General features: G+C 42.4%; 42 non-coding genes and 1 pseudogene across 42 annotated transcripts; all 43 read left to right on the plus strand.

Moving 5' to 3' along the window:
- Nucleotides 1-282: 282 nt before the first annotated feature.
- On the plus strand, nucleotides 283-401 carry LOC140022294 (5S ribosomal RNA). The gene has a single exon (XR_011826276.1). It is a non-coding gene; the product is annotated as a 5S ribosomal RNA (ribosomal RNA).
- Nucleotides 402-817: 416 nt separating this feature from the next.
- On the plus strand, nucleotides 818-936 carry LOC140022295 (5S ribosomal RNA). Its single transcript, XR_011826277.1, has one exon. It is a non-coding gene; the product is annotated as a 5S ribosomal RNA (ribosomal RNA).
- A 416-nt stretch (nucleotides 937-1352) lies between these two features.
- Nucleotides 1353-1471, plus strand: LOC140032350 (5S ribosomal RNA). Its single transcript, XR_011836276.1, has one exon. It is a non-coding gene; the product is annotated as a 5S ribosomal RNA (ribosomal RNA).
- Nucleotides 1472-1883: 412 nt separating this feature from the next.
- Nucleotides 1884-2002, plus strand: LOC140024753 (5S ribosomal RNA). Its single transcript, XR_011828729.1, has one exon. It is a non-coding gene; the product is annotated as a 5S ribosomal RNA (ribosomal RNA).
- Nucleotides 2003-2419: 417 nt separating this feature from the next.
- On the plus strand, nucleotides 2420-2538 carry LOC140022296 (5S ribosomal RNA). The gene has a single exon (XR_011826278.1). It is a non-coding gene; the product is annotated as a 5S ribosomal RNA (ribosomal RNA).
- A 417-nt stretch (nucleotides 2539-2955) lies between these two features.
- On the plus strand, nucleotides 2956-3074 carry LOC140022297 (5S ribosomal RNA). The gene has a single exon (XR_011826279.1). It is a non-coding gene; the product is annotated as a 5S ribosomal RNA (ribosomal RNA).
- A 417-nt stretch (nucleotides 3075-3491) lies between these two features.
- Nucleotides 3492-3610, plus strand: LOC140031821 (5S ribosomal RNA). Its single transcript, XR_011835746.1, has one exon. It is a non-coding gene; the product is annotated as a 5S ribosomal RNA (ribosomal RNA).
- A 417-nt stretch (nucleotides 3611-4027) lies between these two features.
- LOC140022025 (5S ribosomal RNA) lies at nucleotides 4028-4146 on the plus strand. The gene has a single exon (XR_011826007.1). It is a non-coding gene; the product is annotated as a 5S ribosomal RNA (ribosomal RNA).
- A 416-nt stretch (nucleotides 4147-4562) lies between these two features.
- LOC140024985 (5S ribosomal RNA) lies at nucleotides 4563-4681 on the plus strand. Its single transcript, XR_011828962.1, has one exon. It is a non-coding gene; the product is annotated as a 5S ribosomal RNA (ribosomal RNA).
- A 417-nt stretch (nucleotides 4682-5098) lies between these two features.
- LOC140031666 (5S ribosomal RNA) lies at nucleotides 5099-5217 on the plus strand. Its single transcript, XR_011835589.1, has one exon. It is a non-coding gene; the product is annotated as a 5S ribosomal RNA (ribosomal RNA).
- Nucleotides 5218-5629: 412 nt separating this feature from the next.
- LOC140022298 (5S ribosomal RNA) lies at nucleotides 5630-5748 on the plus strand. Its single transcript, XR_011826280.1, has one exon. It is a non-coding gene; the product is annotated as a 5S ribosomal RNA (ribosomal RNA).
- Nucleotides 5749-6165: 417 nt separating this feature from the next.
- Nucleotides 6166-6284, plus strand: LOC140024094 (5S ribosomal RNA). Its single transcript, XR_011828066.1, has one exon. It is a non-coding gene; the product is annotated as a 5S ribosomal RNA (ribosomal RNA).
- A 417-nt stretch (nucleotides 6285-6701) lies between these two features.
- On the plus strand, nucleotides 6702-6820 carry LOC140023341 (5S ribosomal RNA). The gene has a single exon (XR_011827310.1). It is a non-coding gene; the product is annotated as a 5S ribosomal RNA (ribosomal RNA).
- A 415-nt stretch (nucleotides 6821-7235) lies between these two features.
- Nucleotides 7236-7354, plus strand: LOC140023402 (5S ribosomal RNA). Its single transcript, XR_011827371.1, has one exon. It is a non-coding gene; the product is annotated as a 5S ribosomal RNA (ribosomal RNA).
- Nucleotides 7355-7770: 416 nt separating this feature from the next.
- Nucleotides 7771-7889, plus strand: LOC140022300 (5S ribosomal RNA). Its single transcript, XR_011826282.1, has one exon. It is a non-coding gene; the product is annotated as a 5S ribosomal RNA (ribosomal RNA).
- Nucleotides 7890-8306: 417 nt separating this feature from the next.
- Nucleotides 8307-8425, plus strand: LOC140032448 (5S ribosomal RNA). Its single transcript, XR_011836374.1, has one exon. It is a non-coding gene; the product is annotated as a 5S ribosomal RNA (ribosomal RNA).
- A 416-nt stretch (nucleotides 8426-8841) lies between these two features.
- Nucleotides 8842-8960, plus strand: LOC140022301 (5S ribosomal RNA). Its single transcript, XR_011826283.1, has one exon. It is a non-coding gene; the product is annotated as a 5S ribosomal RNA (ribosomal RNA).
- A 417-nt stretch (nucleotides 8961-9377) lies between these two features.
- Nucleotides 9378-9496, plus strand: LOC140032449 (5S ribosomal RNA). Its single transcript, XR_011836375.1, has one exon. It is a non-coding gene; the product is annotated as a 5S ribosomal RNA (ribosomal RNA).
- A 416-nt stretch (nucleotides 9497-9912) lies between these two features.
- On the plus strand, nucleotides 9913-10031 carry LOC140022302 (5S ribosomal RNA). The gene has a single exon (XR_011826284.1). It is a non-coding gene; the product is annotated as a 5S ribosomal RNA (ribosomal RNA).
- A 416-nt stretch (nucleotides 10032-10447) lies between these two features.
- On the plus strand, nucleotides 10448-10566 carry LOC140022303 (5S ribosomal RNA). Its single transcript, XR_011826285.1, has one exon. It is a non-coding gene; the product is annotated as a 5S ribosomal RNA (ribosomal RNA).
- A 416-nt stretch (nucleotides 10567-10982) lies between these two features.
- LOC140032351 (5S ribosomal RNA) lies at nucleotides 10983-11101 on the plus strand. Its single transcript, XR_011836277.1, has one exon. It is a non-coding gene; the product is annotated as a 5S ribosomal RNA (ribosomal RNA).
- A 412-nt stretch (nucleotides 11102-11513) lies between these two features.
- LOC140024754 (5S ribosomal RNA) lies at nucleotides 11514-11632 on the plus strand. Its single transcript, XR_011828730.1, has one exon. It is a non-coding gene; the product is annotated as a 5S ribosomal RNA (ribosomal RNA).
- A 417-nt stretch (nucleotides 11633-12049) lies between these two features.
- LOC140023342 (5S ribosomal RNA) lies at nucleotides 12050-12168 on the plus strand. The gene has a single exon (XR_011827311.1). It is a non-coding gene; the product is annotated as a 5S ribosomal RNA (ribosomal RNA).
- A 415-nt stretch (nucleotides 12169-12583) lies between these two features.
- On the plus strand, nucleotides 12584-12702 carry LOC140023403 (5S ribosomal RNA). Its single transcript, XR_011827372.1, has one exon. It is a non-coding gene; the product is annotated as a 5S ribosomal RNA (ribosomal RNA).
- A 416-nt stretch (nucleotides 12703-13118) lies between these two features.
- On the plus strand, nucleotides 13119-13237 carry LOC140022304 (5S ribosomal RNA). The gene has a single exon (XR_011826286.1). It is a non-coding gene; the product is annotated as a 5S ribosomal RNA (ribosomal RNA).
- A 417-nt stretch (nucleotides 13238-13654) lies between these two features.
- On the plus strand, nucleotides 13655-13773 carry LOC140032451 (5S ribosomal RNA). Its single transcript, XR_011836377.1, has one exon. It is a non-coding gene; the product is annotated as a 5S ribosomal RNA (ribosomal RNA).
- Nucleotides 13774-14189: 416 nt separating this feature from the next.
- LOC140022306 (5S ribosomal RNA) lies at nucleotides 14190-14308 on the plus strand. Its single transcript, XR_011826288.1, has one exon. It is a non-coding gene; the product is annotated as a 5S ribosomal RNA (ribosomal RNA).
- A 417-nt stretch (nucleotides 14309-14725) lies between these two features.
- Nucleotides 14726-14844, plus strand: LOC140032452 (5S ribosomal RNA). The gene has a single exon (XR_011836378.1). It is a non-coding gene; the product is annotated as a 5S ribosomal RNA (ribosomal RNA).
- Nucleotides 14845-15260: 416 nt separating this feature from the next.
- On the plus strand, nucleotides 15261-15379 carry LOC140022307 (5S ribosomal RNA). Its single transcript, XR_011826289.1, has one exon. It is a non-coding gene; the product is annotated as a 5S ribosomal RNA (ribosomal RNA).
- A 416-nt stretch (nucleotides 15380-15795) lies between these two features.
- On the plus strand, nucleotides 15796-15914 carry LOC140022308 (5S ribosomal RNA). Its single transcript, XR_011826290.1, has one exon. It is a non-coding gene; the product is annotated as a 5S ribosomal RNA (ribosomal RNA).
- Nucleotides 15915-16330: 416 nt separating this feature from the next.
- Nucleotides 16331-16449, plus strand: LOC140032352 (5S ribosomal RNA). The gene has a single exon (XR_011836278.1). It is a non-coding gene; the product is annotated as a 5S ribosomal RNA (ribosomal RNA).
- Nucleotides 16450-16861: 412 nt separating this feature from the next.
- On the plus strand, nucleotides 16862-16980 carry LOC140024755 (5S ribosomal RNA). Its single transcript, XR_011828731.1, has one exon. It is a non-coding gene; the product is annotated as a 5S ribosomal RNA (ribosomal RNA).
- Nucleotides 16981-17396: 416 nt separating this feature from the next.
- On the plus strand, nucleotides 17397-17518 carry LOC140025152 (5S ribosomal RNA; annotated as a pseudogene).
- Nucleotides 17519-17894: 376 nt separating this feature from the next.
- On the plus strand, nucleotides 17895-18013 carry LOC140024756 (5S ribosomal RNA). Its single transcript, XR_011828732.1, has one exon. It is a non-coding gene; the product is annotated as a 5S ribosomal RNA (ribosomal RNA).
- A 417-nt stretch (nucleotides 18014-18430) lies between these two features.
- On the plus strand, nucleotides 18431-18549 carry LOC140022309 (5S ribosomal RNA). The gene has a single exon (XR_011826291.1). It is a non-coding gene; the product is annotated as a 5S ribosomal RNA (ribosomal RNA).
- A 417-nt stretch (nucleotides 18550-18966) lies between these two features.
- On the plus strand, nucleotides 18967-19085 carry LOC140022310 (5S ribosomal RNA). The gene has a single exon (XR_011826292.1). It is a non-coding gene; the product is annotated as a 5S ribosomal RNA (ribosomal RNA).
- Nucleotides 19086-19502: 417 nt separating this feature from the next.
- On the plus strand, nucleotides 19503-19621 carry LOC140031822 (5S ribosomal RNA). Its single transcript, XR_011835747.1, has one exon. It is a non-coding gene; the product is annotated as a 5S ribosomal RNA (ribosomal RNA).
- A 417-nt stretch (nucleotides 19622-20038) lies between these two features.
- LOC140022027 (5S ribosomal RNA) lies at nucleotides 20039-20157 on the plus strand. Its single transcript, XR_011826008.1, has one exon. It is a non-coding gene; the product is annotated as a 5S ribosomal RNA (ribosomal RNA).
- Nucleotides 20158-20574: 417 nt separating this feature from the next.
- On the plus strand, nucleotides 20575-20693 carry LOC140024986 (5S ribosomal RNA). Its single transcript, XR_011828963.1, has one exon. It is a non-coding gene; the product is annotated as a 5S ribosomal RNA (ribosomal RNA).
- Nucleotides 20694-21110: 417 nt separating this feature from the next.
- Nucleotides 21111-21229, plus strand: LOC140031667 (5S ribosomal RNA). Its single transcript, XR_011835590.1, has one exon. It is a non-coding gene; the product is annotated as a 5S ribosomal RNA (ribosomal RNA).
- A 417-nt stretch (nucleotides 21230-21646) lies between these two features.
- Nucleotides 21647-21765, plus strand: LOC140022312 (5S ribosomal RNA). Its single transcript, XR_011826294.1, has one exon. It is a non-coding gene; the product is annotated as a 5S ribosomal RNA (ribosomal RNA).
- Nucleotides 21766-22182: 417 nt separating this feature from the next.
- On the plus strand, nucleotides 22183-22301 carry LOC140024095 (5S ribosomal RNA). The gene has a single exon (XR_011828067.1). It is a non-coding gene; the product is annotated as a 5S ribosomal RNA (ribosomal RNA).
- Nucleotides 22302-22718: 417 nt separating this feature from the next.
- On the plus strand, nucleotides 22719-22837 carry LOC140023343 (5S ribosomal RNA). The gene has a single exon (XR_011827312.1). It is a non-coding gene; the product is annotated as a 5S ribosomal RNA (ribosomal RNA).
- The last annotated feature ends 349 nt before the right edge of the window (nucleotides 22838-23186 follow it).

Here is a 23186-nt window from a genome sequence, read left to right on the forward strand (position 1 = left end):
AGGAACGGTACGGAACGATCAAAGCCCGGATCGTCGCTCAAATTTGTCGGCGCAAATGTATCAGTGCAAGCGTGAAGGATTGATTTCATGATAATGTAGAGTTGCGGGATGATGGAAAAAAACAGGGGGCAAATCAATAACAAAAAAAATTATGAAAGCAAATAAATAAAAGGATAATAGGAAAATGCTTGAATTGACGCTTAAAATTAATTTCGGTCTAGAAAAGCCACACTGCTTCGCAGGACGGGGTAGTTTAAAAGAATAAAGCGAAAGGAATATGGCGGGTGCGATCATACCAGCACTAATGCACCGGATCCCATCAGAACTTCGAAATTAAGCGTGTTTGGGCGAGAGTAGTACTTGGATTGGTGACCCCCTGGGAAGTCCTCGTGTTGCACCCCTCTCTTTTTTGTTTCGAAATCCAAATTTCCTATTCGTTCTTTATCCTGTAGTAATTTAGCTCCGTCGGAACGATTGCTTAATATTTTGCTTCTTGTCGAAGGGTGAAGGAGGATCTGAAGGCGCGAGACAAATCAGGAACGGTACGGCTCGATCAAAGCCCGGATCGTCGATCAAATTTGTCGGCGCAAATGTATCAGCGCAAGCGTGAAGGATTGATTTCATGATAATGTAGAGTTGCGGGATGATTGAAAAAAACAGGGGGCAAATCAATAACAAAAAAAATTATGAAAGCAAATAAATAAAAGGATAATAGGAAAATGCTTGAATTGACGCTTAAAATGAATTTCGGTCTAGAAAAGCCACACTGCTTCGCAGGACTGGGTAGTTTAAAAGATTAAAGTGAAAAGAATATGGCGGGTGCGATCATACCAGCACTAATGCACCGGATCCCATCAGAACTTCGAAATTAAGCGTGTTTGGGCGAGAGTAGTACTTGGATTGGTGACCCCCTGGGAAGTCCTCGTGTTGCACCCCTCTCTTTTTTGTTTCGAAATCCAAATTTCCTATTCGTTCTTTATCCTGTAGTAATTTAGCTCCGTCGGAACGATTGCTTAATATTTTGCTTCTTGTCGAAGCGTGAAGGAGGATCTGAAGGCGCGAGACAAATCAGGAACGGTACGGCTCGATCAAAGCCCGGATCGTCGCTCAAATTTGTCGGCGCAAATGTATCAGCGCAAGCGTGAAGGATTGATTTCATGATAATTTAGAGTTGCGGGATGATGGAAAAAAACAGGGGGCAAATCAATAACAAAAAAAAATATGAAAGCAAATAAATAAAAGGATAATAGGAAAATGCTTGAATGGACGCTTAAAATGAATTTCGGTCTAGAAAAGCCACACTGCTTCGCAGGACGGGGTAGTTTAAAAGAATAAAGCGAAAAGAATATGGCGGGTGCGATCATACCAGCACTAATGCACCGAATCCCATCAGAACTTCGAAATTAAGCGTGCTTGGGCGAGAGTAGTACTAGGATGGGTGACCCCTTGGGAAGTCCTCTTGTTGCACCCCTCTCTTTTTTGTTTCGAAATTCAAATTTTCTATTCGTTCTTTATCCTGTAGTAATTTAGGTCCTTCGGAACGATTGCTTTATATTTTGCTTCTTCTCGAAGCATGAAGGCGGATCTGAAGCGAGACAAATCAGGAACGGTACGGCTCGATCAAAGCCCGAATCGTCGCTCAAATTTGTCGGCGCAAATGTATCAGCGCAAGCGTGAAGGATTGATTTCATGATAATTTAGAGTTGCGGGATGATGGAAAAAAACAGGGGGCAAATCAATATAAAAAAAATTATGAAAGCAAATAAATAAAAGGATAATAGGAAAATGCTTGAATTGACGCTTAAAATGAATTTCGGTCTAGAAAAGCCACACTGCTTCGCAGGACGGGGTAGTTTAAAAGAATAGAGCGAAAGGAATATGGCGGGTGCGATCATACCAGCACTAATGCACCGGATCCCATCAGAACTTCGAAATTAAGCGTGTTTCGGCGAGAGTAGTACTTGGATTGGTGACCCCCTGGGAAGTCCTCGTGTTGCACCCCTCTCTTTTTTGTTTCGAAATCCAAATTTCCTATTCGTTCTTTATCCTGTAGTAATTTAGCTCCGTCGGAACGATTGCTTAATATTTTGCTTCTTGTCGAAGCGTGAAGGAGGATCTGAAGGCGCGAGACAAATCAGGAACGGTACGGCTCGATCAAAGCCCGGATCGTCGCTCAAATTTGTCGGCGCAAATGTATCAGCGCAAGCGTGAAGGATTGATTTCATGATAATTTAGAGTTGCGGGATGATGGAAAAAAACAGGGGGCAAATCAATAACAAAAAAAAAATATGAAAGCAAATAAATAAAAGGATAATAGGAAAATGCTTGAATTGACGCTTAAAATGAATTTCGGTCTAGAAAAGCCACACTGCTTCGCAGGACGGGGTAGTTTAAAAGAATAAAGCGAAAGGAATATGGCGGGTGCGATCATACCAGCACTAATGCACCGGATCCCATCAGAACTTCGAAATTAAGCGTGTTTGGGCGAGAGTAGTACTTGGATTGGTGACCCCCTGGGAAGTCCTCGTGTTGCACCCCTCTCTTTTTTGTTTCGAAATCCAAATTTCCTATTCGTTCTTTATCCTGTAGTAATTTAGCTCCGTCGGAACGATTGCTTAATATTTTGTTTCTTGTCGAAGCGTGAAGGAGGATCTGAAGGCGCGAGACAAATCAGGAACGGTACGGCTCGATCAAAGCCCGGATCGTCGCTCAAATTTGTCGGCGCAAATGTATCAGCGCAAGCGTGAAGGATTGATTTCATGATAATTTAGAGTTGCGGGATGATGGAAAAAAACAGGGGGCAAATCAATAACAAAAAAAAAATATGAAAGCAAATAAATAAAAGGATAATAGGAAAATGCTTGAATTGACGCTTAAAATGAATTTCGGTCTAGAAAAGCCACACTGCTTCGCAGGACGGGGTAGTTTAAAAGAATAAAGCGAAAGGAATATGGCGGGTGCGATCATACCAGCACTAATGCACCGGATCCCATCAGAACTTCGAAATTAAGCGTGTTTGGGCGAGAGTAGTACTTGGATTGGTGACCCCCTGGGAAGTCCTCGTGTTGCACCCCTCTCTTTTTTGTTTCGAAATCCAAATTTCCTATTCGGTCTTTATCCAGTAGTAATTTAGTTCCGTCGGAACGATTGCTTAATATTTTGCTTCTTGTCGAAGTGTGAAGGAGGATCTGAAGGCGCGAGACAAATCAGGAACGGTACGGTTCGATCAATGCCCGGATCGTCGCTCAAATTTGTCGGCGCAAATGTATCAGCGCAAGCGTGAAGGATTGATTTCATGATAATTTAGAGTTGCGGGATGATGGAAAAAAACAGGGGGCAAATCAATAACAAAAAAAAAATATGAAAGCAAATAAACAAAAAGGTAAGAGAAAAATGCTTGAATTGACGCTTAAAATGAATTTCGGTCTAGAAAAGCCACACTGCTTCGCAGGACGGGATGGTTTAAAAGAATAAAGCGAAAGGAACATGGCGGGTGCGATCATACCAGCACTAATGCACCGGATCCCATCAGAACTCCGAAGTTAAGCATGCTTGGGCGAGAGTAGTACTAGGATGGGTGACCCCCTGGGAATTCCACTTGTTGCACCCCTCTTTTTTTTGTTTCGAAATCCAAATTTCCTATTCGTTCTTTATCCTGTAGTAATTTAGCTCCGTCGGAACGATTGCTTAATATTTTGCTTCTTGTCGAAGCGTGAAGGAGGATCTGAAGGCGCGAGACAAATCAGGAACGGTACGGCTCGATCAAAGCCCGGATCGTCGCTCAAATTTGTCGGCACAAATGTATCAGCGCAAGCGTGAAGGATTGATTTCATGATAATTTAGAGTTGCGGGATGATGGAAAAAAACAGGGGGCAAATCAATAACAAAAAAAAAATATGAAAGCAAATAAATAAAAGGATAATAGGAAAATGCTTGAATTGACGCTTAAAATGAATTTCGGTCTAGAAAAGCCACACTGCTTCGCAGGACGGGGTAGTTTAAAAGAATAAAGCGAAAGGAACATGGCGAGTGTGATCATACCAGCACTAATGCACCGGATCCCATCAGAACTCCGAAGTTAAGCATGCTTGGGCGAGAGTAGTACTAGGAAGGGTGACCCCCTGGGAATTCCTCTTGTTGCACCCCTCTCTTTTTTGTTTCGAAATTCAAATTTTCTATTCGTTCTTTATCCTGTAGTAATTTAGGTCCTTCGGAACGATTGCTTCATATTTTGCTTTTTCTCGAAGCATGAAGGCGGATCTGAAGGCGCGAGACAAATCAGGAACGGTACGGCTCGATCAAAGCCCGGATCGTCGCTCAAATTTGTCGGCGCAAATGTATCAGCGCAAGCGTGAAAGATTGATTTCATGATAATTTAGAGTTGCGGGATGATGGAAAAAAACAGGAGGCAAATCAATAACAAAAAAAAATATGAAAGCAAATAAATAAAAGGATAATAGGAAAATGCTTGAATTGACGCTTAAAATGAATTTCGGTCTAGAAAAGCCACACTGCTTCGCAGGACGGGGTAGTTTAAAAGAATAAAGCGAAAGGAATATGGCGGGTGCGATCGTACCAGCACTAATGCACCGGATCCCATCAGAACATCGAAATTAAGCGTGTTTGGGCGAGAGTAGTACTTGGATTGGTGACCCCCTGGGAAGTCCTCGTGTTGCACCCCTCTCTTTTTTGTTTCGAAATCTAAATTTCCTATTCGTTCTTTATCCTGTAGTAATTTAGCTCCGTCGGAACGATTGCTTAATATTTTGCTTCTTGTCGAAGCGTGAAGGAGGATCTGAAGGCGCGAGACAAATCAGGAACGGTACGGCTCGATCAAAGCCCGGATCGTCGCTCAAATTTGTCGGCGCAAATGTATCAGCGCAAGCGTGAAGGATTGATTTCATGATAATTTAGAGTTGCGGGATGATGGAAAAAAACAGGGGGCAAATCAATAACAAAAAAAAAATAGGAAAGCAAATAAATAAAAGGATAATAGGAAAACGCTTGAATTGACGCTTAAAATGAATTTCGGTCTAGAAAAGCCACACTGCTTCGCAGGACGGGGTAGTTTAAAAGAATAAAGCGAAAGGAACATGGCGGGTGCGATCATACCAGCACTAATGCACCGGATCCCATCAGAACTCCGAAGTTAAGCATGCTTGGGTGAGAGTAGTACTAGGATGGGTGACCCCCTGGGAAGTCCTCTTGTTGCACCCCTCTCTTTTTTGTTTCGAAATTCAAATTTTCTATTCGTTCTTTATCCTGTAGTAATTTAGGTCCTTCGGAACGATTGCTTTATATTTTGCTTCTTCTCGAAGCATGAAGGCGGATCTGAAGCGAGACAAATCAGGAACGGTACGGCTCGATCAAAGCCCGAATCGTCGCTCAAATTTGTCGGCGCAAATGTATCAGCGCAAGCGTGAAGGATTGATTTCATGATAATTTAGAGTTGCGGGATGATGGAAAAAAACAGGGGGCAAATCAATATAAAAAAAATTATGAAAGCAAATAAATAAAAGGATAATAGGAAAATGCTTGAATTGACGCTTAAAATGAATTTCGGTCTAGAAAAGCCACACTGCTTCGCAGGACGGGGTAGTTTAAAAGAATAAAGCGAAAGGAATATGGCGGGTGCGATCATACCAGCACTAATGCACCGGATCCCATCAGAACTTCGAAATTAAGCGTGTTTGGGCGAGAGTAGTACTTGGATTGGTGACCCCCTGGGAAGTCCTCGTGTTGCACCCCTCTCTTTTTTGTTTCGAAATCCAAATTTCCTATTCGTTCTTTATCCTGTAGTAATTTGGCTCCGTCGGAACGATTGCTTAATATTTTGCTTCTTGTCGAAGCGTGAAGGAGGATCTGAAGGCGCGAGACAAATCAGGAACGGTACGGCTCGATCAAAGCCCGGATCGTCGCTCAAATTTGTCGGCGCAAATGTATCACCGCAAGCGTGAAGGATTGATTTCATGATAATTTAGAGTTGCGGGATGATGGAAAAAAACAGGGGGCAAATCAATAACAAAAAAAAAATATGAAAGCAAATAAATAAAAGGATAATAGGAAAATGCTTGAATTGACGCTTAAAATGAATTTCGGTCTAGAAAAGCCACACTACTTCGCAGGACGGGGTAGTTTAAAAGAATAAAGCGAAAGGAACGTTGTTGGTGCGATCATACCAGCACTAATGCACCGTATCCCATCAGAACTCCGAAGTTAAGCGTGCTTGGGCGTGAGCAGTATTAGGATGGGTGACCCCCTGGGAATTCCTCTTGTTGCACCCCTCTCTTTTTTGTTTCGAAATTCAAATTTTCTATTCGTTCTTTATCCTGTAGTAATTTAGGTCCTTCGGAACGATTTCTTTATATTTTGCTTCTTCTCGAAGCATGAAGGCGGATCTGAAGGCGCGAGACAAATCAGGAACGGTACGGCTCGATCAAAGCCCGGATCGTCGCTCAAATTTATCGGCGCAAATGTATCAGCGCAAGCGTGAAGGATTGATTTCATGATAATTTAGAGTTGCGGGATGATGGAAAAAAACAGGGGGCAAATCAATAACAAAAAAAAAATATGAAAGCAAATAAATAAAAGGATAATAGGAAAATGCTTGAATTGACGCTTAAAATGAATTTCGGTCTAGAAAAGCCACACTGCTTCGCAGGACGGGGTAGTTTAAAAGAATAAAGCGAAAGGAACATGGCGGGTGCGATCATACCAGCACTAATGCACCGGATCCCATCAGAACTCCGAAGTTAAGCATGCTTGGGCGAGAGTAGTGTTAGGATGGGTGACCCCCTGGGAATTCCTCTTGTTGCACCCTCTCTTTTTTGTTTCGAAATTCAAATTTTCTATTCGTTCTTTATCCTGTAGTAATTTAGCTCCGTCGGAACGATTGCTTAATATTTTGCTTCTTGTCGAAGCGTGAAGGAGGATCTGAAGGCGCGAGACAAATCAGGAACGGTACGGCTCGATCAAAGCCCGGATCGTCGCTCAAATTTGTCGGCGCAAATGTATCAGCGCAAGCGTGAAGGATTGATTTGATGATAATGTAGAGTTGCGGGATGATGGAAAAAAACAGGGGGCAAATCAATAACAAAAAAAATTATGAAAGCAAATAAATAAAAGGATAATAGGAAAATGCTTGAATTGACGCTTAAAATGAATTTCGGTCTAGAAAAGCCACACTGCTTCGTAGGACGGGGTAGTTTAAAAGAATAAAGCGAAAGGAACGTTGTGGGTGCGATCATACCAGCACTAATGCACCGTATCCCATCAGAACTCCGAAGTTAAGCGTGCTTGGGCGTGAGCAGTATTAGGATGGGTGACCCCCTGGGAATTCCTCTTGTTGCACCCCTCTCTTTTTTGTTTCGAAATTCAAATTTTCTATTCGTTCTTTATCCTGTAGTAATTTAGGTCCTTCGGAACGATTTCTTTATATTTTGCTTCTTCTCGAAGCATGAAGGCGGATCTGAAGGCGCGAGACAAATCAGGAACGGTACGGCTCGATCAAAGCCCGGATCGTCGCTCAAATTTATCGGCGCAAATGTATCAGCGCAAGCGTGAAGGATTGATTTCATGATAATGTAGAGTTGCGGGATGATGGAAAAAAACAAGGGGCAAATCAATAACAAAAAAAATTACGAAAGCAAATAAATAAAAGGATAATAGGAAAATGCTTGAATTGACGCTTAAAATGAATTTCGGTCTAGAAAAGCCACACTGCTTCGCAGGACGGGGTAGTTTAAAAGAATAAAGCGAAAGGAATATGGCGGGTGCGATCATACCAGCACTAATGCACCGGATCCCATCAGAACTTCGAAATTAAGCGTGTTTGGGCGAGAGTAGTACTTGGATTGGTGACCCCCTGGGAAGTCCTCGTGTTGCACCCCTCTCTTTTTTGTTTCGAAATCCAAATTTCCTATTCGTTCTTTATCCTGTAGTAATTTAGGTCCTTCGGAACGATTGCTTTATATTTTGCTTCGTCTCGAAGCGTGAAGGCGGATCTGAAGGCGCGAGACAAATCAGGAACGGTACGGCTCGATCAAACCCCGGATCGTCGCTCAAATTTATCGGCGCAAATGTATCAGCGCAAGCGTGAAGGATTGATTTGATGATAATTTAGAGTTGCGGGATGATGGAAAAAAACAGGGGGCAAATCAATAACAAAAAAAAAATATGAAAGCAAATAAATAAAAGGATAATAGGAAAACGCTTGAATTGACGCTTAAAATGAATTTCGGTCTAGAAAAGCCACACTGCTTCGCAGGACGGGGTAGTTTAAAAGAATAAAGCGAAAGGAACATGGCGGGTGCGATCATACCAGCACTAATGCACCGGATCCCATCAGAACTCCGAAGTTAAGCATGCTTGGGCGAGAGTAGTGCTAGGATGGGTGACCCCCTGGGAATTCCTCTTGTTGCACCCCTCTCTTTTTTGTTTCGAAATTCAAATTTTCTATTCGTTCTTTATCCTGTAGTAATTTAGCTCCGTCGGAACGATTGCTTAATATTTTGCTTCTTGTCGAAGCGTGAAGGAGGATCTGAAGGCGCGAGACAAATCAGGAACGGTACGGCACGATCAAAGCCCGGATCGTCGCTCAAATTTGTCGGCGCAAATGTATCAGTGCAAGCGTGAAGGATTGATTTCATGATAATGTAGAGTTGCGGGATGATGGAAAAAAACAGGGGGCAAATCAATAACAAAAAAAATTATGAAAGCAAATAAATAAAAGGATAATAGGAAAATGCTTGAATTGACGCTTAAAATGAATTTCGGTCTAGAAAAGCCACACTGCTTCGCAGGACGGGGTAGTTTAAAAGAATAAAGCGAAAGGAATATGGCGGGTGCGATCATACCAGCACTAATGCACCGGATCCCATCAGAACTTCGAAATTAAGCGTGTTTGGGCGAGAGTAGTACTTGGATTGGTGACCCCCTGGGAAGTCCTCGTGTTGCACCCCTCTCTTTTTTGTTTCGAAATCCAAATTTCCTATTCGTTCTTTATCCTGTAGTAATTTAGGTCCTTCGGAACGATTGCTTTATATTTTGCTTCGTCTCGAAGCGTGAAGGCGGATCTGAAGGCGCGAGACAAATCAGGAACGGTACGGCTCGATCAAACCCCGGATCGTCGCTCAAATTTATCGGCGCAAATGTATCAGCGCAAGCGTGAAGGATTGATTTGATGATAATTTAGAGTTGCGGGATGATGGAAAAAAACAGGGGGCAAATCAATAACAAAAAAAAAATATGAAAGCAAATAAATAAAAGGATAATAGGAAAACGCTTGAATTGACGCTTAAAATGAATTTCGGTCTAGAAAAGCCACACTGCTTCGCAGGACGGGGTAGTTTAAAAGAATAAAGCGAAAGGAACATGGCGGGTGCGATCATACCAGCACTAATGCACCGGATCCCATCAGAACTCCGAAGTTAAGCATGCTTGGGCGAGAGTAGTGCTAGGATGGGTGACCCCCTGGGAATTCCTCTTGTTGCACCCCTCTCTTTTTTGTTTCGAAATTCAAATTTTCTATTCGTTCTTTATCCTGTAGTAATTTAGCTCCGTCGGAACGATTGCTTAATATTTTGCTTCTTGTCGAAGCGTGAAGGAGGATCTGAAGGCGCGAGACAAATCAGGAACGGTACGGCACGATCAAAGCCCGGATCGTCGCTCAAATTTGTCGGCGCAAATGTATCAGTGCAAGCGTGAATGATTGATTTCATGATAATGTAGAGTTGCGGGATGATGGAAAAAAACAGGGGGCAAATCAATAACAAAAAAAATTATGAAAGCAAATAAATAAAAGGATAATAGGAAAATGCTTGAATTGACGCTTAAAATTAATTTCGGTCTAGAAAAGCCACACTGCTTCGCAGGACGGGGTAGTTTAAAAGAATAAAGCGAAAGGAATATGGCGGGTGCGATCATACCAGCACTAATGCACCGGATCCCATCAGAACTTCGAAATTAAGCGTGTTTGGGCGAGAGTAGTACTTGGATTGGTGACCCCCTGGGAAGTCCTCGTGTTGCACCCCTCTCTTTTTTGTTTCGAAATCCAAATTTCCTATTCGTTCTTTATCCTGTAGTAATTTAGCTCCGTCGGAACGATTGCTTAATATTTTGCTTCTTGTCGAAGGGTGAAGGAGGATCTGAAGGCGCGAGACAAATCAGGAACGGTACGGCTCGATCAAAGCCCGGATCGTCGATCAAATTTGTCGGCGCAAATGTATCAGCGCAAGCGTGAAGGATTGATTTCATGATAATGTAGAGTTGCGGGATGATTGAAAAAAACAGGGGGCAAATCAATAACAAAAAAAATTATGAAAGCAAATAAATAAAAGGATAATAGGAAAATGCTTGAATTGACGCTTAAAATGAATTTCGGTCTAGAAAAGCCACACTGCTTCGCAGGACTGGGTAGTTTAAAAGATTAAAGTGAAAAGAATATGGCGGGTGCGATCATACCAGCACTAATGCACCGGATCCCATCAGAACTTCGAAATTAAGCGTGTTTGGGCGAGAGTAGTACTTGGATTGGTGACCCCCTGGGAAGTCCTCGTGTTGCACCCCTCTCTTTTTTGTTTCGAAATCCAAATTTCCTATTCGTTCTTTATCCTGTAGTAATTTAGCTCCGTCGGAACGATTGCTTAATATTTTGCTTCTTGTCGAAGCGTGAAGGAGGATCTGAAGGCGCGAGACAAATCAGGAACGGTACGGCTCGATCAAAGCCCGGATCGTCGCTCAAATTTGTCGGCGCAAATGTATCAGCGCAAGCGTGAAGGATTGATTTCATGATAATTTAGAGTTGCGGGATGATGGAAAAAAACAGGGGGCAAATCAATAACAAAAAAAAATATGAAAGCAAATAAATAAAAGGATAATAGGAAAATGCTTGAATTGACGCTTAAAATGAATTTCGGTCTAGAAAAGCCACACTGCTTCGCAGGACGGGGTAGTTTAAAAGAATAAAGCGAAAGGAATATGGCGGGTGCGATCATACCAGCACTAATGCACCGAATCCCATCAGAACTTCGAAATTAAGCGTGCTTGGGCGAGAGTAGTACTAGGATGGGTGACCCCTTGGGAAGTCCTCTTGTTGCACCCCTCTCTTTTTTGTTTCGAAATTCAAATTTTCTATTCGTTCTTTATCCTGTAGTAATTTAGGTCCTTCGGAACGATTGCTTTATATTTTGCTTCTTCTCGAAGCATGAAGGCGGATCTGAAGCGAGACAAATCAGGAACGGTACGGCTCGATCAAAGCCCGAATCGTCGCTCAAATTTGTCGGCGCAAATGTATCAGCGCAAGCGTGAAGGATTGATTTCATGATAATTTAGAGTTGCGGGATGATGGAAAAAAACAGGGGGCAAATCAATATAAAAAAAATTATGAAAGCAAATAAATAAAAGGATAATAGGAAAATGCTTGAATTGACGCTTAAAATGAATTTCGGTCTAGAAAAGCCACACTGCTTCGCAGGACGGGGTAGTTTAAAAGAATAGAGCGAAAGGAATATGGCGGGTGCGATCATACCAGCACTAATGCACCGGATCCCATCAGAACTTCGAAATTAAGCGTGTTTCGGCGAGAGTAGTACTTGGATTGGTGACCCCCTGGGAAGTCCTCGTGTTGCACCCCTCTCTTTTTTGTTTCGAAATCCAAATTTCCTATTCGTTCTTTATCCTGTAGTAATTTAGCTCCGTCGGAACGATTGCTTAATATTTTGCTTCTTGTCGAAGCGTGAAGGAGGATCTGAAGGCGCGAGACAAATCAGGAACGGTACGGCTCGATCAAAGCCCGGATCGTCGCTCAAATTTGTCGGCGCAAATGTATCAGCGCAAGCGTGAAGGATTGATTTCATGATAATTTAGAGTTGCGGGATGATGGAAAAAAACAGGGGGCAAATCAATAACAAAAAAAAAATATGAAAGCAAATAAATAAAAGGATAATAGGAAAATGCTTGAATTGACGCTTAAAATGAATTTCGGTCTAGAAAAGCCACACTGCTTCGCAGGACGGGGTAGTTTAAAAGAATAAAGCGAAAGGAACATGGCGGGTGCGATCATACCAGCACTAATGCACCGGATCCCATCAGAACTCCGAAGTTAAGCATGCTTGGGCGAGAGTAGTGTTAGGATGGGTGACCCCCTGGGAATTCCTCTTGTTGCACCCTCTCTTTTTTGTTTCGAAATTCAAATTTTCTATTCGTTCTTTATCCTGTAGTAATTTAGCTCCGTCGGAACGATTGCTTAATATTTTGCTTCTTGTCGAAGCGTGAAGGAGGATCTGAAGGCGCGAGACAAATCAGGAACGGTACGGCTCGATCAAAGCCCGGATCGTCGCTCAAATTTGTCGGCGCAAATGTATCAGCGCAAGCGTGAAGGATTGATTTCATGATAATGTAGAGTTGCGGGATGATGGAAAAAAACAGGGGGCAAATCAATAACAAAAAAAATTATGAAAGCAAATAAATAAAAGGATAATAGGAAAATGCTTGAATTGACGCTTAAAATGAATTTCGGTCTAGAAAAGCCACACTGCTTCGTAGGACGGGGTAGTTTAAAAGAATAAAGCGAAAGGAACGTTGTGGGTGCGATCATACCAGCACTAATGCACCGTATCCCATCAGAACTCCGAAGTTAAGCGTGCTTGGGCGTGAGCAGTATTAGGATGGGTGACCCCCTGGGAATTCCTCTTGTTGCACCCCTCTCTTTTTTGTTTCGAAATTCAAATTTTCTATTCGTTCTTTATCCTGTAGTAATTTAGGTCCTTCGGAACGATTTCTTTATATTTTGCTTCTTCTCGAAGCATGAAGGCGGATCTGAAGGCGCGAGACAAATCAGGAACGGTACGGCTCGATCAAAGCCCGGATCGTCGCTCAAATTTATCGGCGCAAATGTATCAGCGCAAGCGTGAAGGATTGATTTCATGATAATGTAGAGTTGCGGGATGATGGAAAAAAACAAGGGGCAAATCAATAACAAAAAAAATTACGAAAGCAAATAAATAAAAGGATAATAGGAAAATGCTTGAATTGACGCTTAAAATGAATTTCGGTCTAGAAAAGCCACACTGCTTCGCAGGACGGGGTAGTTTAAAAGAATAAAGCGAAAGGAATATGGCGGGTGCGATCATACCAGCACTAATGCACCGGATCCCATCAGAACTTCGAAATTAAGCGTGTTTGGGCGAGAGTAGTACTTGGATTGGTGACCCCCTGGGAAGTCCTCGTGTTGCACCCCTCTCTTTTTTGTTTCGAAATCCAAATTTCCTATTCGTTCTTTATCCTGTAGTAATTTAGGTCCTTCGGAACGATTGCTTTATATTTTGCTTCGTCTCGAAGCGTGAAGGCGGATCTGAAGGCGCGAGACAAATCAGGAACGGTACGGCTCGATCAAACCCCGGATCGTCGCTCAAATTTATCGGCGCAAATGTATCAGCGCAAGCGTGAAGGATTGATTTGATGATAATTTAGAGTTGCGGGATGATGGAAAAAAACAGGGGGCAAATCAATAACAAAAAAAAAATATGAAAGCAAATAAATAAAAGGATAATAGGAAAACGCTTGAATTGACGCTTAAAATGAATTTCGGTCTAGAAAAGCCACACTGCTTCGCAGGACGGGGTAGTTTAAAAGAATAAAGCGAAAGGAACATGGCGGGTGCGATCATACCAGCACTAATGCACCGGATCCCATCAGAACTCCGAAGTTAAGCATGCTTGGGCGAGAGTAGTGCTAGGATGGGTGACCCCCTGGGAATTCCTCTTGTTGCACCCCTCTCTTTTTTGTTTCGAAATTCAAATTTTCTATTCGTTCTTTATCCTGTAGTAATTTAGCTCCGTCGGAACGATTGCTTAATATTTTGCTTCTTGTCGAAGCGTGAAGGAGGATCTGAAGGCGCGAGACAAATCAGGAACGGTACGGCACGATCAAAGCCCGGATCGTCGCTCAAATTTGTCGGCGCAAATGTATCAGTGCAAGCGTGAAGGATTGATTTCATGATAATGTAGAGTTGCGGGATGATGGAAAAAAACAGGGGGCAAATCAATAACAAAAAAAATTATGAAAGCAAATAAATAAAAGGATAATAGGAAAATGCTTGAATTGACGCTTAAAATGAATTTCGGTCTAGAAAAGCCACACTGCTTCGCAGGACGGGGTAGTTTAAAAGAATAAAGCGAAAGGAATATGGCGGGTGCGATCATACCAGCACTAATGCACCGGATCCCATCAGAACTTCGAAATTAAGCGTGTTTGGGCGAGAGTAGTACTTGGATTGGTGACCCCCTGGGAAGTCCTCGTGTTGCACCCCTCTCTTTTTTGTTTCGAAATCCAAATTTCCTATTCGTTCTTTATCCTGTAGTAATTTAGGTCCTTCGGAACGATTGCTTTATATTTTGCTTCGTCTCGAAGCGTGAAGGCGGATCTGAAGGCGCGAGACAAATCAGGAACGGTACGGCTCGATCAAACCCCGGATCGTCGCTCAAATTTATCGGCGCAAATGTATCAGCGCAAGCGTGAAGGATTGATTTGATGATAATTTAGAGTTGCGGGATGATGGAAAAAAACAGGGGGCAAATCAATAACAAAAAAAAAATATGAAAGCAAATAAATAAAAGGATAATAGGAAAACGCTTGAATTGACGCTTAAAATGAATTTCGGTCTAGAAAAGCCACACTGCTTCGCAGGACGGGGTAGTTTAAAAGAATAAAGCGAAAGGAACATGGCGGGTGCGATCATACCAGCACTAATGCACCGGATCCCATCAGAACTCCGAAGTTAAGCATGCTTGGGCGAGAGTAGTGCTAGGATGGGTGACCCCCTGGGAATTCCTCTTGTTGCACCCCTCTCTTTTTTGTTTCGAAATTCAAATTTTCTATTCGTTCTTTATCCTGTAGTAATTTAGCTCCGTCGGAACGATTGCTTAATATTTTGCTTCTTGTCGAAGCGTGAAGGAGGATCTGAAGGCGCGAGACAAATCAGGAACGGTACGGCACGATCAAAGCCCGGATCGTCGCTCAAATTTGTCGGCGCAAATGTATCAGTGCAAGCGTGAAGGATTGATTTCATGATAATGTAGAGTTGCGGGATGATGGAAAAAAACAGGGGGCAAATCAATAACAAAAAAAATTATGAAAGCAAATAAATAAAAGGATAATAGGAAAATGCTTGAATTGACGCTTAAAATTAATTTCGGTCTAGAAAAGCCACACTGCTTCGCAGGACGGGGTAGTTTAAAAGAATAAAGCGAAAGGAATATGGCGGGTGCGATCATACCAGCACTAATGCACCGGATCCCATCAGAACTTCGAAATTAAGCGTGTTTGGGCGAGAGTAGTACTTGGATTGGTGACCCCCTGGGAAGTCCTCGTGTTGCACCCCTCTCTTTTTTGTTTCGAAATCCAAATTTCCTATTCGTTCTTTATCCTGTAGTAATTTAGCTCCGTCGGAACGATTGCTTAATATTTTGCTTCTTGTCGAAGGGTGAAGGAGGATCTGAAGGCGCGAGACAAATCAGGAACGGTACGGCTCGATCAAAGCCCGGATCGTCGATCAAATTTGTCGGCGCAAATGTATCAGCGCAAGCGTGAAGGATTGATTTCATGATAATGTAGAGTTGCGGGATGATTGAAAAAAACAGGGGGCAAATCAATAACAAAAAAAATTATGAAAGCAAATAAATAAAAGGATAATAGGAAAATGCTTGAATTGACGCTTAAAATGAATTTCGGTCTAGAAAAGCCACACTGCTTCGCAGGACTGGGTAGTTTAAAAGATTAAAGTGAAAAGAATATGGCGGGTGCGATCATACCAGCACTAATGCACCGGATCCCATCAGAACTTCGAAATTAAGCGTGTTTGGGCGAGAGTAGTACTTGGATTGGTGACCCCCTGGGAAGTCCTCGTGTTGCACCCCTCTCTTTTTTGTTTCGAAATCCAAATTTCCTATTCGTTCTTTATCCTGTAGTAATTTAGCTCCGTCGGAACGATTGCTTAATATTTTGCTTCTTGTCGAAGCGTGAAGGAGGATCTGAAGGCGCGAGACAAATCAGGAACGGTACGGCTCGATCAAAGCCCGGATCGTCGCTCAAATTTGTCGGCGCAAATGTATCAGCGCAAGCGTGAAGGATTGATTTCATGATAATTTAGAGTTGCGGGATGATGGAAAAAAACAGGGGGCAAATCAATAACAAAAAAAAATATGAAAGCAAATAAATAAAAGGATAATAGGAAAATGCTTGAATTGACGCTTAAAATGAATTTCGGTCTAGAAAAGCCACACTGCTTCGCAGGACGGGGTAGTTTAAAAGAATAAAGCGAAAGGAATATGGCGGGTGCGATCATACCAGCACTAATGCACCGAATCCCATCAGAACTTCGAAATTAAGCGTGCTTGGGCGAGAGTAGTACTAGGATGGGTGACCCCTTGGGAAGTCCTCTTGTTGCACCCCTCTCTTTTTTGTTTCGAAATTCAAATTTTCTATTCGTTCTTTATCCTGTAGTAATTTAGGTCCTTCGGAACGATTGCTTTATATTTTGCTTCTTCTCGAAGCATGAAGGCGGATCTGAAGCGAGACAAATCAGGAACGGTACGGCTCGATCAAAGCCCGAATCGTCGCTCAAATTTGTCGGCGCAAATGTATCAGCGCAAGCGTGAAGGATTGATTTCATGATAATTTAGAGTTGCGGGATGATGGAAAAAAACAGGGGGCAAATCAATATAAAAAAAATTATGAAAGCAAATAAATAAAAGGATAATAGGAAAATGCTTGAATTGACGCTTAAAATGAATTTCGGTCTAGAAAAGCCACACTGCTTCGCAGGACGGGGTAGTTTAAAAGAATAGAGCGAAAGGAATATGGCGGGTGCGATCATACCAGCACTAATGCACCGGATCCCATCAGAACTTCGAAATTAAGCGTGTTTCGGCGAGAGTAGTACTTGGATTGGTGACCCCCTGGGAAGTCCTCGTGTTGCACCCCTCTCTTTTTTGTTTCGAAATCCAAATTTCCTATTCGTTCTTTATCCTGTAGTAATTTAGCTCCGTCGGAACGATTGCTTAATATTTTGCTTCTTGTCGAAGCGTGAAGGAGGATCTGAAGGCGCGAGACAAATCAGGAACGGTACGGCTCGATCAAAGCCCGGATCGTCGCTCAAATTTGTCGGCGCAAATGTATCAGCGCAAGCGTGAAGGATTGATTTCATGATAATTTAGAGTTGCGGGATGATGGAAAAAAACAGGGGGCAAATCAATAACAAAAAAAAATATGAAAGCAAATAAATAAAAGGATAATAGGAAAATGCTTGAATTGACGCTTAAAATGAATTTCGGTCTAGAAAAGCCACACTGCTTCGCAGGACGGGGTAGTTTAAAAGAATAAAGCGAAAGGAATATGGCGGGTGCGATCATACCAGCACTAATGCACCGAATCCCATCAGAACTTCGAAATTAAGCGTGCTTGGGCGAGAGTAGTACTAGGATGGGTGACCCTTTGTTTCGAAATTCAAATTTTCTATTCGTTCTTTATCCTGTAGTAATTTAGGTCCTTCGGAACGATTGCTTTATATTTTGCTTCTTCTCGAAGCATGAAGGCGGATCTGAAGCGAGACAAATCAGGAACGGTACGGCTCGATCAAAGCCCGAATCGTCGCTCAAATTTGTCGGCGCAAATGTATCAGCGCAAGCGTGAAGGATTGATTTCATGATAATTTAGAGTTGCGGGATGATGGAAAAAAACAGGGGGCAAATCAATATAAAAAAAATTATGAAAGCAAATAAATAAAAGGATAATAGGAAAATGCTTGAATTGACGCTTAAAATGAATTTCGGTCTAGAAAAGCCACACTGCTTCGCAGGACGGGGTAGTTTAAAAGAATAGAGCGAAAGGAATATGGCGGGTGCGATCATACCAGCACTAATGCACCGGATCCCATCAGAACTTCGAAATTAAGCGTGTTTCGGCGAGAGTAGTACTTGGATTGGTGACCCCCTGGGAAGTCCTCGTGTTGCACCCCTCTCTTTTTTGTTTCGAAATCCAAATTTCCTATTCGTTCTTTATCCTGTAGTAATTTAGCTCCGTCGGAACGATTGCTTAATATTTTGCTTCTTGTCGAAGCGTGAAGGAGGATCTGAAGGCGCGAGACAAATCAGGAACGGTACGGCTCGATCAAAGCCCGGATCGTCGCTCAAATTTGTCGGCGCAAATGTATCAGCGCAAGCGTGAAGGATTGATTTCATGATAATTTAGAGTTGCGGGATGATGGAAAAAAACAGGGGGCAAATCAATAACAAAAAAAAAATATGAAAGCAAATAAATAAAAGGATAATAGGAAAATGCTTGAATTGACGCTTAAAATGAATTTCGGTCTAGAAAAGCCACACTGCTTCGCAGGACGGGGTAGTTTAAAAGAATAAAGCGAAAGGAATATGGCGGGTGCGATCATACCAGCACTAATGCACCGGATCCCATCAGAACTTCGAAATTAAGCGTGTTTGGGCGAGAGTAGTACTTGGATTGGTGACCCCCTGGGAAGTCCTCGTGTTGCACCCCTCTCTTTTTTGTTTCGAAATCCAAATTTCCTATTCGTTCTTTATCCTGTAGTAATTTAGCTCCGTCGGAACGATTGCTTAATATTTTGCTTCTTGTCGAAGCGTGAAGGAGGATCTGAAGGCGCGAGACAAATCAGGAACGGTACGGCTCGATCAAAGCCCGGATCGTCGCTCAAATTTGTCGGCGCAAATGTATCAGCGCAAGCGTGAAGGATTGATTTCATGATAATTTAGAGTTGCGGGATGATGGAAAAAAACAGGGGGCAAATCAATAACAAAAAAAAAATATGAAAGCAAATAAATAAAAGGATAATAGGAAAATGCTTGAATTGACGCTTAAAATGAATTTCGGTCTAGAAAAGCCACACTGCTTCGCAGGACGGGGTAGTTTAAAAGAATAAAGCGAAAGGAATATGGCGGGTGCGATCATACCAGCACTAATGCACCGGATCCCATCAGAACTTCGAAATTAAGCGTGTTTGGGCGAGAGTAGTACTTGGATTGGTGACCCCCTGGGAAGTCCTCGTGTTGCACCCCTCTCTTTTTTGTTTCGAAATCCAAATTTCCTATTCGGTCTTTATCCAGTAGTAATTTAGTTCCGTCGGAACGATTGCTTAATATTTTGCTTCTTGTCGAAGTGTGAAGGAGGATCTGAAGGCGCGAGACAAATCAGGAACGGTACGGTTCGATCAATGCCCGGATCGTCGCTCAAATTTGTCGGCGCAAATGTATCAGCGCAAGCGTGAAGGATTGATTTCATGATAATTTAGAGTTGCGGGATGATGGAAAAAAACAGGGGGCAAATCAATAACAAAAAAAAAATATGAAAGCAAATAAACAAAAAGGTAAGAGAAAAATGCTTGAATTGACGCTTAAAATGAATTTCGGTCTAGAAAAGCCACACTGCTTCGCAGGACGGGATGGTTTAAAAGAATAAAGCGAAAGGAACATGGCGGGTGCGATCATACCAGCACTAATGCACCGGATCCCATCAGAACTCCGAAGTTAAGCATGCTTGGGCGAGAGTAGTACTAGGATGGGTGACCCCCTGGGAATTCCACTTGTTGCACCCCTCTTTTTTTTGTTTCGAAATCCAAATTTCCTATTCGTTCTTTATCCTGTAGTAATTTAGCTCCGTCGGAACGATTGCTTAATATTTTGCTTCTTGTCGAAGCGTGAAGGAGGATCTGAAGGCGCGAGACAAATCAGGAACGGTACGGCTCGATCAAAGCCCGGATCGTCGCTCAAATTTGTCGGCACAAATGTATCAGCGCAAGCGTGAAGGATTGATTTCATGATAATTTAGAGTTGCGGGATGATGGAAAAAAACAGGGGGCAAATCAATAACAAAAAAAAAATATGAAAGCAAATAAATAAAAGGATAATAGGAAAATGCTTGAATTGACGCTTAAAATGAATTTCGGTCTAGAAAAGCCACACTGCTTCGCAGGACGGGGTAGTTTAAAAGAATAAAGCGAAAGGAACATGGCGAGTGTGATCATACCAGCACTAATGCACCGGATCCCATCAGAACTCCGAAGTTAAGCATGCTTGGGCGAGAGTAGTACTAGGAAGGGTGACCCCCTGGGAATTCCTCTTGTTGCACCCCTCTCTTTTTTGTTTCGAAATTCAAATTTTCTATTCGTTCTTCATCCTGTAGTAATTTAGGTCCTTCGGAACGATTGCTTCATATTTTTCTTTTTCTCGAAGCATGAAGGCGGATCTGAAGGCGCGAGACAAATCAGGAACGGTACGGCTCGATCAAAGCCCGGATCGTCGCTCAAATTTGTCGGCGCAAATGTATCAGCGCAAGCGTGAAGGATTGATTTCATGATAATTTAGAGTTGCGGGATGATGGAAAAAAACAGGGGGCAAATCAATAACAAAAAAAAAATATGAAAGCAAATAAATAAAAGGATAATAGGAAAATGCTTGAATTGACGCTTAAAATGAATTTCGGTCTAGAAAAGCCACACTGCTTCGCAGGACGGGGTAGTTTAAAAGAATAAAGCGAAAGGAATATGGCGGGTGCGATCGTACCAGCACTAATGCACCGGATCCCATCAGAACATCGAAATTAAGCGTGTTTGGGCGAGAGTAGTACTTGGATTGGTGACCCCCTGGGAAGTCCTCGTGTTGCACCCCTCTCTTTTTTGTTTCGAAATCTAAATTTCCTATTCGTTCTTTATCCTGTAGTAATTTAGCTCCGTCGGAACGATTGCTTAATATTTTGCTTCTTGTCGAAGCGTGAAGGAGGATCTGAAGGCGCGAGACAAATCAGGAACGGTACGGCTCGATCAAAGCCCGGATCGTCGCTCAAATTTGTCGGCGCAAATGTATCAGCGCAAGCGTGAAGGATTGATTTCATGATAATTTAGAGTTGCGGGATGATGGAAAAAAACAGGGGGCAAATCAATAACAAAAAAAAAATAGGAAAGCAAATAAATAAAAGGATAATAGGAAAACGCTTGAATTGACGCTTAAAATGAATTTCGGTCTAGAAAAGCCACACTGCTTCGCAGGACGGGGTAGTTTAAAAGAATAAAGCGAAAGGAACATGGCGGGTGCGATCATACCAGCACTAATGCACCGGATCCCATCAGAACTCCGAAGTTAAGCATGCTTGGGTGAGAGTAGTACTAGGATGGGTGACCCCCTGGGAAGTCCTCTTGTTGCACCCCTCTCTTTTTTGTTTCGAAATTCAAATTTTCTATTCGTTCTTTATCCTGTAGTAATTTGGCTCCGTCGGAACGATTGCTTAATATTTTGCTTCTTGTCGAAGCGTGAAGGAGGATCTGAAGGCGCGAGACAAATCAGGAACGATACGGCTCGATCAAAGCCCGGATCGTCGCTCAAATTTGTCGGCGCAAATGTATCAGCGCAAGCGTGAAGGATTGATTTCATGATAATTTAGAGTTGCGGGATGATGGAAAAAAACAGGGGGCAAATCAATAACAAAAAAAAAATATGAAAGCAAATAAATAAAAGGATAATAGGAAAATGCTTGAATTGACGCTTAAAATGAATTTCGGTCTAGAAAAGCCACACTGCTTCGCAGGACGGGGTAGTTTAAAAGAATAAAGCGAAAGGAACATGGCGGGTGCGATCATACCAGCACTAATGCACCGGATCCCATCAGAACTTCGAAATTAAGCGTGTTTGGGCGAGAGTAGTACTTGGATTGGTGACCCCCTGGGAAGTCCTCGTGTTGCACCCCTCTCTTTTTTGTTTCGAAATCCAAATTTCCTATTCGTTCTTTATCCTGTAGTAATTTGGCTCCGTCGGAACGATTGCTTAATATTTTGCTTCTTGTCGAAGCGTGAAGGAGGATCTGAAGGCGCGAGACAAATCAGGAACGGTACGGCTCGATCAAAGCCCGGATCGTCGCTCAAATTTGTCGGCGCAAATGTATCACCGCAAGCGTGAAGGATTGATTTCATGATAATTTAGAGTTGCGGGATGATGGAAAAAAACAGGGGGCAAATCAATAACAAAAAAAAAATATGAAAGCAAATAAATAAAAGGATAATAGGAAAATGCTTGAATTGACGCTTAAAATGAATTTCGGTCTAGAAAAGCCACACTACTTCGCAGGACGGGGTAGTTTAAAAGAATAAAGCGAAAGGAACGTTGTTGGTGCGATCATACCAGCACTAATGCACCGTATCCCATCAGAACTCCGAAGTTAAGCGTGCTTGGGCGTGAGCAGTATTAGGATGGGTGACCCCCTGGGAATTCCTCTTGTTGCACCCCTCTCTTTTTTGTTTCGAAATTCAAATTTTCTATTCGTTCTTTATCCTGTAGTAATTTAGGTCCTTCGGAACGATTTCTTTATATTTTGCTTCTTCTCGAAGCATGAAGGCGGATCTGAAGGCGCGAGACAAATCAGGAACGGTACGGCTCGATCAAAGCCCGGATCGTCGCTCAAATTTATCGGCGCAAATGTATCAGCGCAAGCGTGAAGGATTGATTTCATGATAATTTAGAGTTGCGGGATGATGGAAAAAAACAGGGGGCAAATCAATAACAAAAAAAAAATATGAAAGCAAATAAATAAAAGGATAATAGGAAAATGCTTGAATTGACGCTTAAAATGAATTTCGGTCTAGAAAAGCCACACTGCTTCGCAGGACGGGGTAGTTTAAAAGAATAAAGCGAAAGGAACATGGCGGGTGCGATCATACCAGCACTAATGCACCGGATCCCATCAGAACTCCGAAGTTAAGCATGCTTGGGCGAGAGTAGTGTTAGGATGGGTGACCCCCTGGGAATTCCTCTTGTTGCACCCTCTCTTTTTTGTTTCGAAATTCAAATTTTCTATTCGTTCTTTATCCTGTAGTAATTTAGCTCCGTCGGAACGATTGCTTAATATTTTGCTTCTTGTCGAAGCGTGAAGGAGGATCTGAAGGCGCGAGACAAATCAGGAACGGTACGGCTCGATCAAAGCCCGGATCGTCGCTCAAATTTGTCGGCGCAAATGTATCAGCGCAAGCGTGAAGGATTGATTTCATGATAATGTAGAGTTGCGGGATGATGGAAAAAAACAGGGGGCAAATCAATAACAAAAAAAATTATGAAAGCAAATAAATAAAAGGATAATAGGAAAATGCTTGAATTGACGCTTAAAATGAATTTCGG

This window comes from Coffea arabica, chromosome 11e, assembly GCF_036785885.1.
Source record: "Coffea arabica cultivar ET-39 chromosome 11e, Coffea Arabica ET-39 HiFi, whole genome shotgun sequence".
Classification (NCBI taxonomy): Eukaryota; Viridiplantae; Streptophyta; class Magnoliopsida; order Gentianales; family Rubiaceae; genus Coffea; species Coffea arabica.